Source organism: Lytechinus variegatus, chromosome 3 (assembly GCF_018143015.1).
Source record: "Lytechinus variegatus isolate NC3 chromosome 3, Lvar_3.0, whole genome shotgun sequence".
Lineage (NCBI taxonomy): Eukaryota > Metazoa > Echinodermata > Echinoidea > Temnopleuroida > Toxopneustidae > Lytechinus > Lytechinus variegatus.
The window spans coordinates 36144764-36159343 of NC_054742.1; positions in this window are offsets into that span (position 1 = coordinate 36144764).

The following is a 14580-nucleotide window of genomic DNA, read 5'->3' on the forward strand; positions in this document are numbered from 1 at the left end:
GGAGGAAATCATGTCAATTCCAAAATCGAGTTGGTCCAATTAACGTTCCTCCCTCAAGATCAGTGACGTAACTACGGGGATGAACATGCCCTCAATCAGCTGGCCCCCCCAAAAAAAAAATGGAGAAAAGGAGCTATATTTGGAGAAAGAAAAAGAAACATAATGGGGGGACAAGAATAAATCATATTATGTTCTGTAGGTTATACAGACACACACACACCCTCACACACACACACACACACACACACACACACACACACACACATATATATATATATATATATATATATATATATATATATATATATATATACATATATATATATATATACATATATATATATATATATATATATATATACATATATATATATATATATATACATATATATATGTATGTATATGTGTGTGTGTTTCTGTATATATAGTATTACGTAAGATATATTTTTTTGTGTGTTCATTAGGCTTGGTGGTCACATTCTATGTTTAATGAGATAGATAATCCTGTTCAGGGGGATTACATTGGACTTTAATAACCTCTTTTAAAGTCAACATGCACCAAATATATCCTCGCACTTCGAACATTTCAATTTTTATACTATGTAGTGACATAATAATGCTTATTTTTCATGACTACTTAAAATGATTGCCCCTTTAAAGTCTGAAAATAAAATATTACCAGTCCATGCTTATGTTGGCATTAGTGAATTGGTGAGATTTGTCTGCTCTTCGTGAATTCCTAAAACAGTTCCTAAAATTTCCCCTTCTGGTATGAATATCATTTTGCGCTTCGCATCACCATCATTTGATTAGTGAAATACATATGTTCTTAATGAATTTCTACAAAAAAAGACTTAGAATGTCCCTCTTCAGGTCTGAATATAAAAATTTCAACTTGCGCTTCGCGCTCGCATTATTTGATAAGTGAGATACGTATCTTATTCATGATTACAATGTCTACAAAAAGTGCTTCATGTGTTAGATGTAATTCTGAAAATTGAGCATGCGCTTGCCGTTCGTATTAGATGACTATGGTAAAATATGTATGCTCTTCATTAAGTCCCCAAAATAGTCCTTATTTGAGGTAAGTATGTAAAAAAGTTTCAGCTCGCGCTTCGCGCTCGCATTGTTTGTTTAGTGACACAAGTACGTATCATGATTGCAAAATTTGCTCATAATTTCCTTTCTTAGCTCGTGCTTCGCGCTCGCGTTAATATCAATGAGATACATATTCTTATAATGGCACCGCCCTCTATTAAGTCAGTATACCTAGTAATTGAGCGCGCTTCATGCGCCAACTGATTGACTCAAAATTTTTGCTGGTGCCCCCCCCCCCGTGATTTCGTGGCCAACGGTACGCCACTGTTGAAGATATTATAAGAAAATTATTTCAAAAGGGGAATTGTTATGAATCCAGTGCTGCCTCATTATCATTGGGATCCAACTCATATTTAAACCTCCATGTATTGAACGAAACACCTTTAATGTGAGTTTCTTTTGGAACGAGTCTTGTTTGAACACACTTGTCAAACTAACAATGCCCAGTCTGGTTGTTTTCAGAAAGACATCGTCGAGGAGAAGCAGTACATGTTATTTAAATGCTATATGATTTTGTTATGTCCCTTGAAAATATCTTTCTGATTATCAATTATTTCCAAACTGATATTTCCCTTTTGATATGATGAAGGGTCCTTCAAGTGAGCAGCCCATGAGAAGCGATCAATCTTTTCATTGTAGATCTGACCAAGTCCACAAAGAGTTTTATGGATTCCTATAAAGAGGAGGAAAGAGAAGGAAGTATAGGTAGATATAAATACGCTGACGGATATGTTGTTGCCTTGTAAAGAGGTAATATACAGGCATCCATTAATGTGTAAACATGGATATCTGAAACCTATGAGACAAAGAGAAACGTGACAGCCAAGTCCTTGATAAGGCTCAAATTTCACGATCATTGGTAGGCGCCATGGGTGTCATGCTTCCGAACATTAGATTAGGTTGATATTGGGTGAAAGACTCACTACTCTTTGGCTAAGGACTCACTGCTTAAGACTATGGTTCTCTGACAATCTATGACAATCGTTCTCATGAGGCTATCTATCGTCTGTTGTATGAGAGTGTTATAAGAAATGTTACCCTTGAAACACCATTTTTTTCTGGGACTGAACTTGGCTCATCCAATGATAAAATATAAAAGCTTATCAAGTGAACTTTTCATGTGTATCATTTAATGTAGACCTATCACCGTTTTTTGGTAATTAATGGCAATTTCCGTTATTGGCAGTATTCTGTGTCGAAGAATACAATTATTGTTTTATGTTATTTGGCAGAATATAAAACAAGTCGACGCTTCAATTACGATGATGCAAATAATTGTTACAGTAACAAAAAAAGTAATTAGACACTGGTTGCACATGAATGAGCTGCCAGGCATTGGGCAAACTTAACTAAATAACTTTAGTTCGCGGACAGCCCTAATTAGCCCAAAATTCATAATCCTAAAATAATCTTTGGTTTGGCAATTCACTTATGAAAAATGGTCATTGTTTATCAATTTCTTTAAGATCTCATTTCATATGAGTCATGATATTTCCATCTTGTTTCTGTATCTGTATCATGTTTTTACCGTAGTCAGTCCGGCTGGATCATCAATTTAAGTGTGTCATTAAATATGGCCGCTGAACGCACTTTACTCTCATCATGTTGTGAGATGGGATATTTTGAACAAACACGTGTTTTGTCTCAGACACGTTTTAGTACGTGTTCTGGGTAAATAAGTGAAATATTTGTTCACTGAGCGCATCGCCGAAACTACTTGTCAAATTTCTTGTCCTTATACAGTAATTTAACTTGTGTAAGCTGAATCATGCGTCGTAAGTATGAAGGCGAAATATATCCACGATTTCTACATATCCCTTAAGTGGGAAACCTACCCCTAGGAAAAATCTATATCATTGACATTATCCACACAGTCCTTCCAACGCCAAGAGTGATTTTATTGATCTACTTTCTCTCAATGAAATGAAAACCGAATCATCTTTGGGTTGGTTTCAGACTGCAAGCTAAAATTTTCGAGAACAAAGTCAGTAGCGATCATCCCTAAAAAAATATTCTAGGTGGGTTGCCTGTGAAAAAAATTATCCAACATCATGACTGAAAATAGCACACTGTCAAATATTATCCTGTTACATTTTCTGTTTTTGTTTGCGGATGGAATGAGAGGAACATTTCACCTGGGTGTAATAGTTACGAAACCGCCTCATTATTTCAGTGAGATTCAGACAAAACCATCTCTGGACATAGCTGTTCAGCAAATCCACGATATGGCTCTGAATGGCCAATTTTCAAGTAACCTCTCTATGACATACGTCCTACGAGCGACCTTGGACTCCTGCGATGGCTTCACGTCCATGATAGCTCCTGCATTGGCGAGTGAATTAAAGTTTAGAGAATCGGTTACGACAATTTTTGGTCCATCGTGTTCTGAAGAGATGGAAAGAGTGGCAGATCTTGCGTCTTATTGGAATCTCTCAGTGATTACGGCAAGTGCTGTTGACATCGAACTAGACGACAAGGAACGTTACAGCACTGTCACACGAGCGTTTTACACAGCTAGTCAGTACATTTCTTTATTCAAGCAAATCTTCGGACTGTTCCAGTGGAACAAAGGTTCGATAATGTATCAGACATGTTGTATTTATCGCAACATAGGGGAATCTGTGGAGAAAAAACAAGAGGAGGGTGAGATGAAGAATCTTCAGGTATTTTCATTTTCTGGGGATAACATGGAATCCAATCAAGAAACCTTACGTAATGCTTCGATAGTTTCAAGAGGTAAGTCCTTCCCTGAATTATTAGCAAACACAACTAGGTGTACTTGGCTACTTCAGACATAAAATGAATGAAAATTAAAATAATAGTTACAACACACATTAATAAACAAAGATACATAAATCGAAAAATATCTGTAAAAAACAATCATGATTATTCATTCTCAATTTCCTCCACTTTCTAAACTTCTAAATCATTACATTTTCGATGTTAACTTTCCAAAATGACATATGCTGAAATCTATCAGAGAGGGATAGGGGTCTGGGGTATCTTCACAATTTTGAGGCCAGGCAAAAGACTATAGCAGAATCTGAAAATACAGGCTTTTTTATTTCAAGTCATATAAGACAGTGCCAATGAAATATCGAAGGAAATGTAAATGTCTGCAATCCATTATTCGAAGTATTTGCATTGCAAATGAAATGAACAATCTCTTTATTTTGTTGTAATCATATATACCTGGTCCATGATTCTATTCTGAACACATGGCAGGTCCATCACAAACATACAATACATTAACATTATTATAATCATATTACGCATATATAACATATTTAAATTATACAGTCAAAATGGTATTTTGGGGAATGAATTAATTCAAGTTAGGTTATGTATTTATGATAAATTATTATTTATGATAAACACCCCCACTCCCTCTACCCTCCCTCCCCACGACAATGTGTGTAATTTAGAGGCATAGTTAGAAATCATACAATCCTTGTCACAACCAAAACAATACAAATACATCAACTCTATAAATACTCTTCTTTTTCCTCTTATCAGGTTTGACGATCCATCACAAAAAATGTATTAGCATAATTAATGTTGTTGTTGTTTTTGCTCCAGAGTCCACAATCAATAATCTTTTGTTTAAGAAAAAGAAGATTATTCGCATCTAATTTAATATGGCTTTATTACAGATTGATAACATTGTGCTGCCTCTCAATACAAAACTTGGATATCTTTAACACGTCATATAAATTCCTAAGCATGCTAAGTTTTTGTTCAAAGGCTTTCAAAGAAGAGTTTGTATCCAAATCGATCACGCCATTACATTCTGTCAATTTCCTCCTTTTATCAAACAAGGATGATCAAATATACACCACTTAAAGGTGATTGATAAAGCAAACTCATTCACGGGCACGTCCTAACTCTTGTTATAAATCGATGCTTTTGGGGTTGGTTCAGCTTTCACAAAATGTCCAACGAGAGGTTCCACATATGTAATGCTATAATATTCCTACAAACGGGCTCATCACTCTCTGTTAATAAAGAACTACCATGGAACTACTAAAAGTTTTATTCGTGATATGTTTCTTTCATCTTCATGAATGTTTAACAAATGAACATTATAATGTTACTCTGGGTGTTATTGTAACAAGCGATAAGGACCATCAGCACAGTAGATCCTTTACAGAACCCGCCATTGCTGTAGCCCTTGATAAAGTCCATGAAATGTCGCAAGAGGAGAGGTTCGTAGCCAACATTACAATATCGTACATCTTGCGAGAGACCTTAAAGTCTTGCGACGAATACACGTCTATGATAGGTCCTGCCGTAGCAGCTGAACTCTTTCTTACCAATTCGGTAACGGCAATTTTTGGGCCATCATGCTCAGAGGAGACAGTTGGTGTGGCTGATCTAGCAGCCTACTGGAATCTTACCAATATAGCCCCAATCTCCGCAACTGCTGCTCTAAATGATAAAGTTCGATATAAGACCCTCACAAGATTGTCTTATACTTCCACTGAAATCGCCTCGATGTTATTAAATTTATTCAAGTTCTATGGCTGGGATGAAGGATATTTCTTACACCAGCAATGTTGTCTTTATCGGCTTGTACTGGACGCAATTAAAGAAGAGATAAGTCAGAGAAAAGATGTCAGTTTAACTTATCGATCATTTGACCAAAATGACGAGCCTTTTTCTAGCAGAATCGATTTCGAAGATGTCGTGCAGAAATCAAGGAGTAAGTACATTTACGTTATTTTTTATAGTAAAATCGAGACAACTTTATGGTGATGATTCAAATTCAGCGATACTCGTTGTTGAAAAATATATATCCGTCCGTGGAGTGGTCTCATTTATGAGGTGTTTATTAGGTGTCATAAAATGGATACTCAATCATTTCAATGTGACATATCCAACGTCTGTATGGATCCTAATCAACTGATTATAGCTGAATCATACGAGGTGACCAATCATTTATCTTAGATATCAGGATATTTGCTATTATAATCACTGCTACCAATGACTAGTTCTATTTTCAGTGATCATTGTTCTGTTTGAGATGAGGATGGTAATGCAAAAACAAGAACTATCTAAAAACACCACTATCTTATAACACATACAATACTCATCATTTACCTCATTTACATTTGAAACAGTCCAGACGCTGTAACGAAATGCTGTTTTTCTAGAATAAACTCGTTTGTGTTCCGTCTTAATGAGTGTAGCATGAGATCCCCATAAGGCTTTAGCCTCTCACTTTGCATGTGTAACTTTGATAAGGTGCATTGAAAAAAACATATTTTTTTATTCTTTTCTTATGTTTCTTTCTTAGATTAAAGATAATTCCTTTATATTTCTATTGTTACATTAACCGTAGTGAACACACTTTGGAGATCAGTCGAAAAAGCCATTCTTGTAGAAAAGTAAAAAACAAGCATTTTTAATTTACAGGATACCTATATATTTAGTATTTGTGCCGTGGTGTTATTTACCATAAAAAAAATGGTAAAATGCGAAGAAATTAAATTTTTGAGCCACTGGTAATACAGAAAACAATCTTTAAGACCAAATTGTTTCAAGTTATAATCCATATACATGTACATTTTACGCATTGTAAATGACATTGAGAGTTAAATTACTGGAATAAAGGTTGCAAAATGTGATTTTTTTTCTCAGTTGAAACTCTTCATTTTCTTCAGTCTGCTTTGAGCAAAATATAATTGCTGAATTCAGTAATGTTCATGATTCATATTTGTCTATGTCATGATGCACTGACATAGTATTCTAGGATTGTCATGTCATGGAAGACTCGAGGAGTGTTGGATCTTATTACCTATCCATCTTTATATTTGAAAGACGTATACCAATCATTGTCTATCAACCTTATATGATTATTTCCTCTGTCTGATAAAGTATCGGCCTCTCATCACTCATTAATTCACCATTGTCGTAGAGCGAGTATTATGTGATTTAAATATAGTTGATTAAAATAACTACTAAAATGGGCAGCTGAGAAAGTGTGCAATCACATCTAACGTAAATCACGTAATTGATTGACTAGAAAGGTGTATCCCTCCTCCCCACCATGCCCCTTTATGGTTCCCATGGAAATCTTGAATCATGAAATGCAGCTATCATTGTTACATCTCTATGAGTCACTGTGTTGCATTCAACTTGCTTCTTCTCTCATGTAACTTTGTACACTTTTGATAAAATTTAGATCATTTCAAAGAATCTGAGTTTTTATTGCGAAACTTTTGTAAATCGCAAATGTCAGTTGTGAAAATTACCCAAGTATCATACAGATTTGTTTCATGCTTCAGATAAAGAAAGTAAAAAATGGCTTGTTAGACTCTTGATATATTTTTAAAACTGATGAATAAAATTCAAATTGTTTAAAACCAAAAAGAACACCATACTCTTCAACATAATGAAGGCATTATACTGTATAGTAGTTTCATATCTTATGAAGATAACACTAGTATCAATATGGATTGCGTGAAATAGTGTCCTGCCTCAGGTGTGTTAGAAGTGTTTCAGAGGTATAGACGCGTCGTGTTTGTGATTCTTACCAAAGTCCTCCTTGATATCATTATTTGTATATTAATTGACCGATCCCGAGGTCGCAAACTGTGATCTAGATCTCGTTCTTGATCTAAAAAAATATGGTATTGCATGGGCTTGATCTTGATGTAACTTTTACTGTTGATATATGAATTTTCACTGAAATTCAGGTTATCATTGACCATGCTGGTCGTAAATAGTTGATTATATACATCATATTTATGCAACAATCATCTTAGTATTGTTGTGGAGCAACAGTACCGTAACGAGCGAAACAAAGGAAAGAGAAAAATATGAGGGGCGCGTATAGCAATATGATATATATGTTTTTTTTTAAGTCCCCAGTATGCAAAGCTTTTTTAATTGAAAATCTGATTTTTATACTTTTTAACAAATGTATTTAGAATAAATCATAATCAATACTCTTTCAATTTCTTTCCTTTTTTTCTTCTTATTTTCATTGGACAGGTTCAAGGCCCACATCTATACGCCAGTGGTGATGCATTATATTTTCTTTTCATATCATCCTTAGAATAGCTTGGCCTCATTCATCTTTCGTTACATAATTATGTTGATCTCTATGTTGACCTCGAATCAAATCGTGTTGGTATTGAAATTACGCTCGGATCTTCTGGTTTGGACACAATACTGGTAATAAAATAATGGAGAATCAAGTGTTTGAATTTACTCCAAAGAAGTATTTGTATAGTCAACTTATTTTATGTTCCAATCGAGACTTCGGTGAAAGCTAATCACATAATCATGATAATGGGTTATCAAATAGGGAACCAGATAAAAAATTCAATTAGGCTGTATTTATTTAGATCAATTGGGCTCTGCACAATCTGATGAGTCTATTTACAAAAGAAGAGCTATGATGAAGTCGGTATATAGATATGTTTTGCTGTATACATTATTGGTACCGGATATTGCATAATAGTACCCCCCCCACCCCCCAAAAAAACAAAAATAGTTGGAAGGAAATACAAATTCAAAATCCTGTTAAAAAAAATATAAGGAACAAGAAACACACTACGTTACTGCATTCCGGCCAAAATACATGTACCTTTAGATAACCTGATTGTATTGATACAGTGACATACTTTTTATAGATTTACAAAGTAAAAGAACAAAGTTTGCCACTTTCCCCCCCCCCCTTGTCTCCCCTCGTAGCAGAGTGAGACTCTAGGCGCCGCTTTTCCGACGGCGACGGCGTCAACATCAAATCTTAACCTGAGGTTAAGTTTTTAAAATGACATCATAACTTAGAAAGTGTATGGACCTAGGTCATTAAACTTGGAAATAAAGTTAATCAAGTATCACCAAACATCCTGCATGAGATTCACATCACATGACCAAGGTCAAAGGTCATTTGGGGTCAATTAACTTTGGCTGATTTGGGGGTATCTATTGAATTACAATCAAAACTTTAAAAGTTTTTGAATCTGATTCATGAAACTTGGACATAATAGTAATCAAGTATCACTGAACATCATGTGCAAGTTTCAGGTCACATGATCAAGGTTAAAGGTCATTTAGGGTCAATAAACTTTGGCCGAATTGGGGGTATTTGTTGAATTACCATCATAACTTTGAAAGTATGATGGTCTAGTTTAAAAAACTTGGACATAAGAGTAATCAAGTATCACTGAACATCCTGTGCGCATTTTAGGTCACGTGACCAAGGTCAAAGGTCAATAAACTTTGGCCATAATGGGTTATCTGTTGAATGACCATCATAACTTTGCAAGTTTATTGATCTGACTTTTGAAACATGGACATAAGAGTAATAAAGTATCACTGAATATCCTGTGCAAGTTTCAGGTCACATGATCAAGGTCAAAGGTCATGTGAGGTCCATGAATTTTGGCCACGTTGGGGGTATTTGTTGAATTGCCATCCTATCTCTGTAAGTGTATTGGTCTAGTTCATAAAACGTGGAAATAAGAGTAACCAAGTATCACTTAACATCTTGTGCGAGTTAAAGTAGTTTTCAAAGTCAGCAATGCTGCTTTGTGGAATCGCGTGATGCAGGTGAGACGACATTCCACTTGTTTTACTGTAGTTGCCCTCTCCTTTTCATTTTCAGTTTTCGGTGTCTTTTACAAAGCACAGCTTTAAACTTTTGTTTAGTACTGTGAGGTGTAAAAATACACAAAATATATACAATAGATACACACAATTGGACTGTATACCTGTAGAGAAAAAGGTTTGCTATTAGAGCAAATTGGTTGGAAGATTGCACGCCCTGTTACAGGCATGATGGCAAATGTCTTAAGTCCAGCGCGCATTATGCGATCCGATAGGATGCGATCTGTTTTCAACAAATTGCATTTTGCACTAATTAAAAAAGTTCAAAAAAGGAAAATTATCTCATTTTAATTTCCGCATAATGTCAGGAATAGTGATATCGTAATTTTAAATTGCGGCAAGTCCTGTGGTTGGAGGAGTGTCTTAATCGGCTTCAAGTCGCAGATGACGATGACTTCATCACAGTTTAGAATTGAATTTGCTGTTATAATTCCTACAAGAATGCTCGAACTTGACTGACTTTCGATTTCAGTTAGTCCTACCACTATTCTGAACTCTGATGACTAAGATTGTTATTGGTTCATATCGAATGTTATTACAATTTCTTTGAAATTCGGATCGCAACGAATCACATAGTGTGCATTGGGCTTTACATTCAGGCATTCACATTCAATCTAGAAATGCAGTAGAAACATGAAAGCAACAGAGACTGCGTGAAAAGAGACAAGGGGCCTTTTCACACGTGAATCTTTAATCTTCATTGTATCGTTGATTGCTGTTGTAATCGTGAATGTGATTAGCGTTCCTGAGTCTAATCATGTTCTAATTTGGCTGCACACGTGCTAAATATTCGACTTTAGCCTTATATTTGACTGGAATCATCTTTCAAACTACGATTTTTTTTTACAGTGTGAAAGGGCGGAAAGAGCTTTTGGAGACAATGGGAGAAGGAAAAAAGAAATTGAATAAAAACGATGTAGAGAAAAAGAGGGAAGTGTAGTAAATATCTTTAAACAGACGACATTCCACTGACAACTGCTGATGCTCTTCTACCTCCCCCCCCCCCTTATTGTGTGACATGTGTAGAAGAAATGAAATTATACAAGACAATGTGAAAATGAAAAAGCCACTAGATCATCAACAATTGGGGAAAATCAATAAAAAGGTTTAGGGCTTATCTTCACCACACTCCCTATTTCATTTTTAGAATGATATCAAGATATTACAGTATTTCACAAAAGGTCAAAGCTATTAACTTATATAAGTATATATAATATTGAGAGAGCTTATCTGATCATTGTGTAGGAGTAGAAATGTTTTGCAACGATGTTGTAGTTAAATCTTTTTTTGAGATGTTAACATGCTTTGTTAATATCTTGTCAAGGCCTTTTCCATCTCAGTAAATTACTCTCCCATACGACGGCTTTTCTATTCACTCATACCCAGCGATTCACTCTCCCATCCTTTACAATATCAAGATTTAAATTTAATGTCGTAACCATTGATATAAATACCGCTTATTTGTTTCACTCTTATTTTTTATTAGCCGAGAGAGAGTAACTTCCAATCTCTAGCTGCATTTTCCTCAAAGAGGAAGTATTTTAGCAATTACTTGTGGAAACATTGTCTATTATTTCAAGAATGTGACATATACTTTTCAACTACTATATCGATTATTGGATTTTGACTGCATTTGAGTACTTATGTTTGAAGATTAGATAGCTATGTATCCTTACCAAATGAAGGGAATTGTAAGTCTGCTGTGTACAGTTCTTGCTTTAAGTAGTCTGGTAGTGAGTGAGAGATTAACGATTGGAATCATTCTATCGGGTGGTTTCCACCCTTACAGTCAGATTCACATGAAACCATCTCTTGATTTAGCCATTGAGGAGCTGGATGACCAAACCAAGAATGGATCTTTTGTCAAGGACCTGTCCTTTTCCTACGTTCTAGGAGAAACACTCGATACTTGCGATTCTGACGCTGGTGTATATGCACCTGCCATAGCTGCGGATTTCTTCTACAGGCACAATGTCAGCGCCTTTTTCGTACCGTCTTGTTATATGTCTATCCTTAGTGTGTATGATCTAGCTGCGTTCTGGAACATCCCAACTGCCACCGGAACACTCCCAATGGAGTTTGATAAAGAGCGATATCCATTCCTAACAATCACATCTTTCACAATTTCAGGAATCATTGCATCTCTCGTTCGGTTATCTGACTGGAATAATTGGAAAACTTTTAGCATTCTGTTCATTCGAAACGGCTTCTACCAAAGCATAGCAAGATACTTTAAAAGAATTGTAGAAGCGATGGATATGAAAATAACTACTGTTTTACTACCTGGTACCCAAATAACTACTGATCATCTTATTTCGGCGATTTCTTATTCAAGAGGTGAGATGCGGTCACGGGCGTATATCCCGGGGTGGGGGAATATACCCCCCGCACTTTCCGGAGAGGGGGGGGGATGGCATGTACAACCACCCCCCCCCCCCAAACTTTTCAAGAAAGAAACGAATTTTGTTTCAATAATCTAACGATTATATTAATGTTAATGCGTGGATGAATCTTTAAAATGCGGTCAAATTGCTAAAATATGCCCAATAATTTTGCATTCTAAAATTTTGTATTCTCGCGTGGTCACTGCGCTCCCGCATTTCATTTACAAATCTAATCCTACAAGATTTTGGCCATGCCAGATCCCTACGTTTGGTTTATTGCAAAATACCCCTGCATCATGGGAGTTTGGCTGAAATACGTCCATTTATGAATTGTATGGTACCAAGTACTTTTAAATAAGATTATATCTTTGGTCATAAACGAATCAAAACATCCTTTGAATACACTGACGTTAATGCAGGGGAAGTCATAATTTCCTAGCATCTTTGTAGAAGCGGGAGAAAATTTGAACAATATATATTGGCACTCTATACACAAAGTTAAGTGTAAGGTGGCTTTCTGTAGACAAATCACTGCCATTGATGAGACACATAGAACAGCAATATTTCCCACAAATTTTACAATTTCACCCCTTTATAGCAGACGTTGAATCAGAGTAATTCCATAGCAATCTAATAATATTTTGAAATATGATTTTCTTTTTCAAAATCTCATGTTAATATTATACAGATGTTGACTAATGGGGTGTGTAATATAAACATTCTTTGGACCGCCGGATTTGTATTTTCCCGAGGGGTTATATTTTCCTGAAGCGCGCAGCGCTGAGGGAAAATATGATCACGAGGGAAAATATTAATCCTTTAGGTGGTTCAAAGATTTTTTTTTTACACATCCCATCAGTCAATATCTGTTATATCAGATAGCCTCTAATGATGAAGATACAGTTAGGCCTATCGATGCGTGCAGCATGTTTATGATATTCACAGTGATTGATTGATTGATTGAACTGGTATAGATCTAACGTTAGATCTTGATCTATAGATATCTAAGTAACGTTAGTCTAACGCAGTGAATGACCCTTTTCTAATCAAATCAACTTTGTTTAGGCCTAGCCCTAGATCTAACTCTAAGTTCGAGCCCAGTCCAGGTCCTGGACCCAAAGGCAGGCGGATAATGCATGGTAACATCTAATCCACAAGAGGGCACCATACAAGTAGAAAAATATATTCATGGACCGGTTGGTCAATATATTCATCGAAGGTGGACCGGCTGGGAAAATACATTGATTTCAATCATATCACGTGACGCGCTATGGACCAATCGCGCTTGGCTATCTGTCTTGGCTATCTAATATATAATAATAATAATAATATAGGGTATTTATATTGTGCACATATCCACCTTGTTAGGTGCTCAAGGCGCTCCTATATTACCTGGCTAAGCTAGGCGTTCATAGCGCACACAGATTTTTAAGGAATTACTTCCTACCGGTACCCATTTACCTCACCTGGGTTGAGTGCAGCACAATGTGGATCAGTTTCTTGCTGAAGGAAATTACGCCATGGCTGGGATTCGAACCCACGACCCTCTGTTCCAAAGTTCGAAGACTAATCCACTGGGCCACAACGCTCCACATGTTGCATCATCTCCCGATGTAATCTTTAAGATTGTTCAAAATCTGTCCTTTCTACATTATTTTCTTTTTAATTGAAATCATTGTGATACTTTCACGTTATTTTTAAGTGTATATTGTGGCCTGTAATGGTCTATTATAACTTCATTAAACAACCTTAATCCCGATAATCATGATCCTTTTTTCCATTCTTATCTCACCTTTAACCAGTGAGCAAATGTGTTTTCATTGAACAAATCATGGACTGTTTATTGATTTACCTTTATCGTCCTCTGTAATATGAACATTATTCTAAACGACTGAAACGACCTGTTTTAAGGCTCGCTCATTACGCTCAATCGCTGCATTTTTCCAATAATCACATAACCCTTGAGAGGCAATTTCGGTCATCATTTATGTCTTCTAATTATTAAAAAGTTGCTCGCTCGCTCCCAACAAATTCATCATGATAGTCATCGAAGAAATTATAACTACAAGATAACTGCAAGATGGTAGTAAAATGTACACATTTACAGTATATACCTTTAAGTATGCATTGCGCGTGATAACTTTTTTACACACAACTTGAAAGAGGTTTTTGGACACTATTAGTCTGTCAATTTGCTCGCTCGCATATTGCGATCATTGTACTTCATTACTTTATATCACAACAAATTCATTTCAATATAGCCAAGATAAAATCGCCTTTAAAAGACGGTAATATTATGGACACGGTTATATACCATCGCTAACATAGCCCTTGGAGTGGGAGTGTCCCAAAAATTTTGAATTTTCAGGTCAATATATTGCTATCATCTCACCCTCTGCTCGGACCGGACTTATGCCAGTGGATGCGGTGTTTTACCAACCATACTAATATTGGAGCAGCCACCATAGTCCAAACTAAA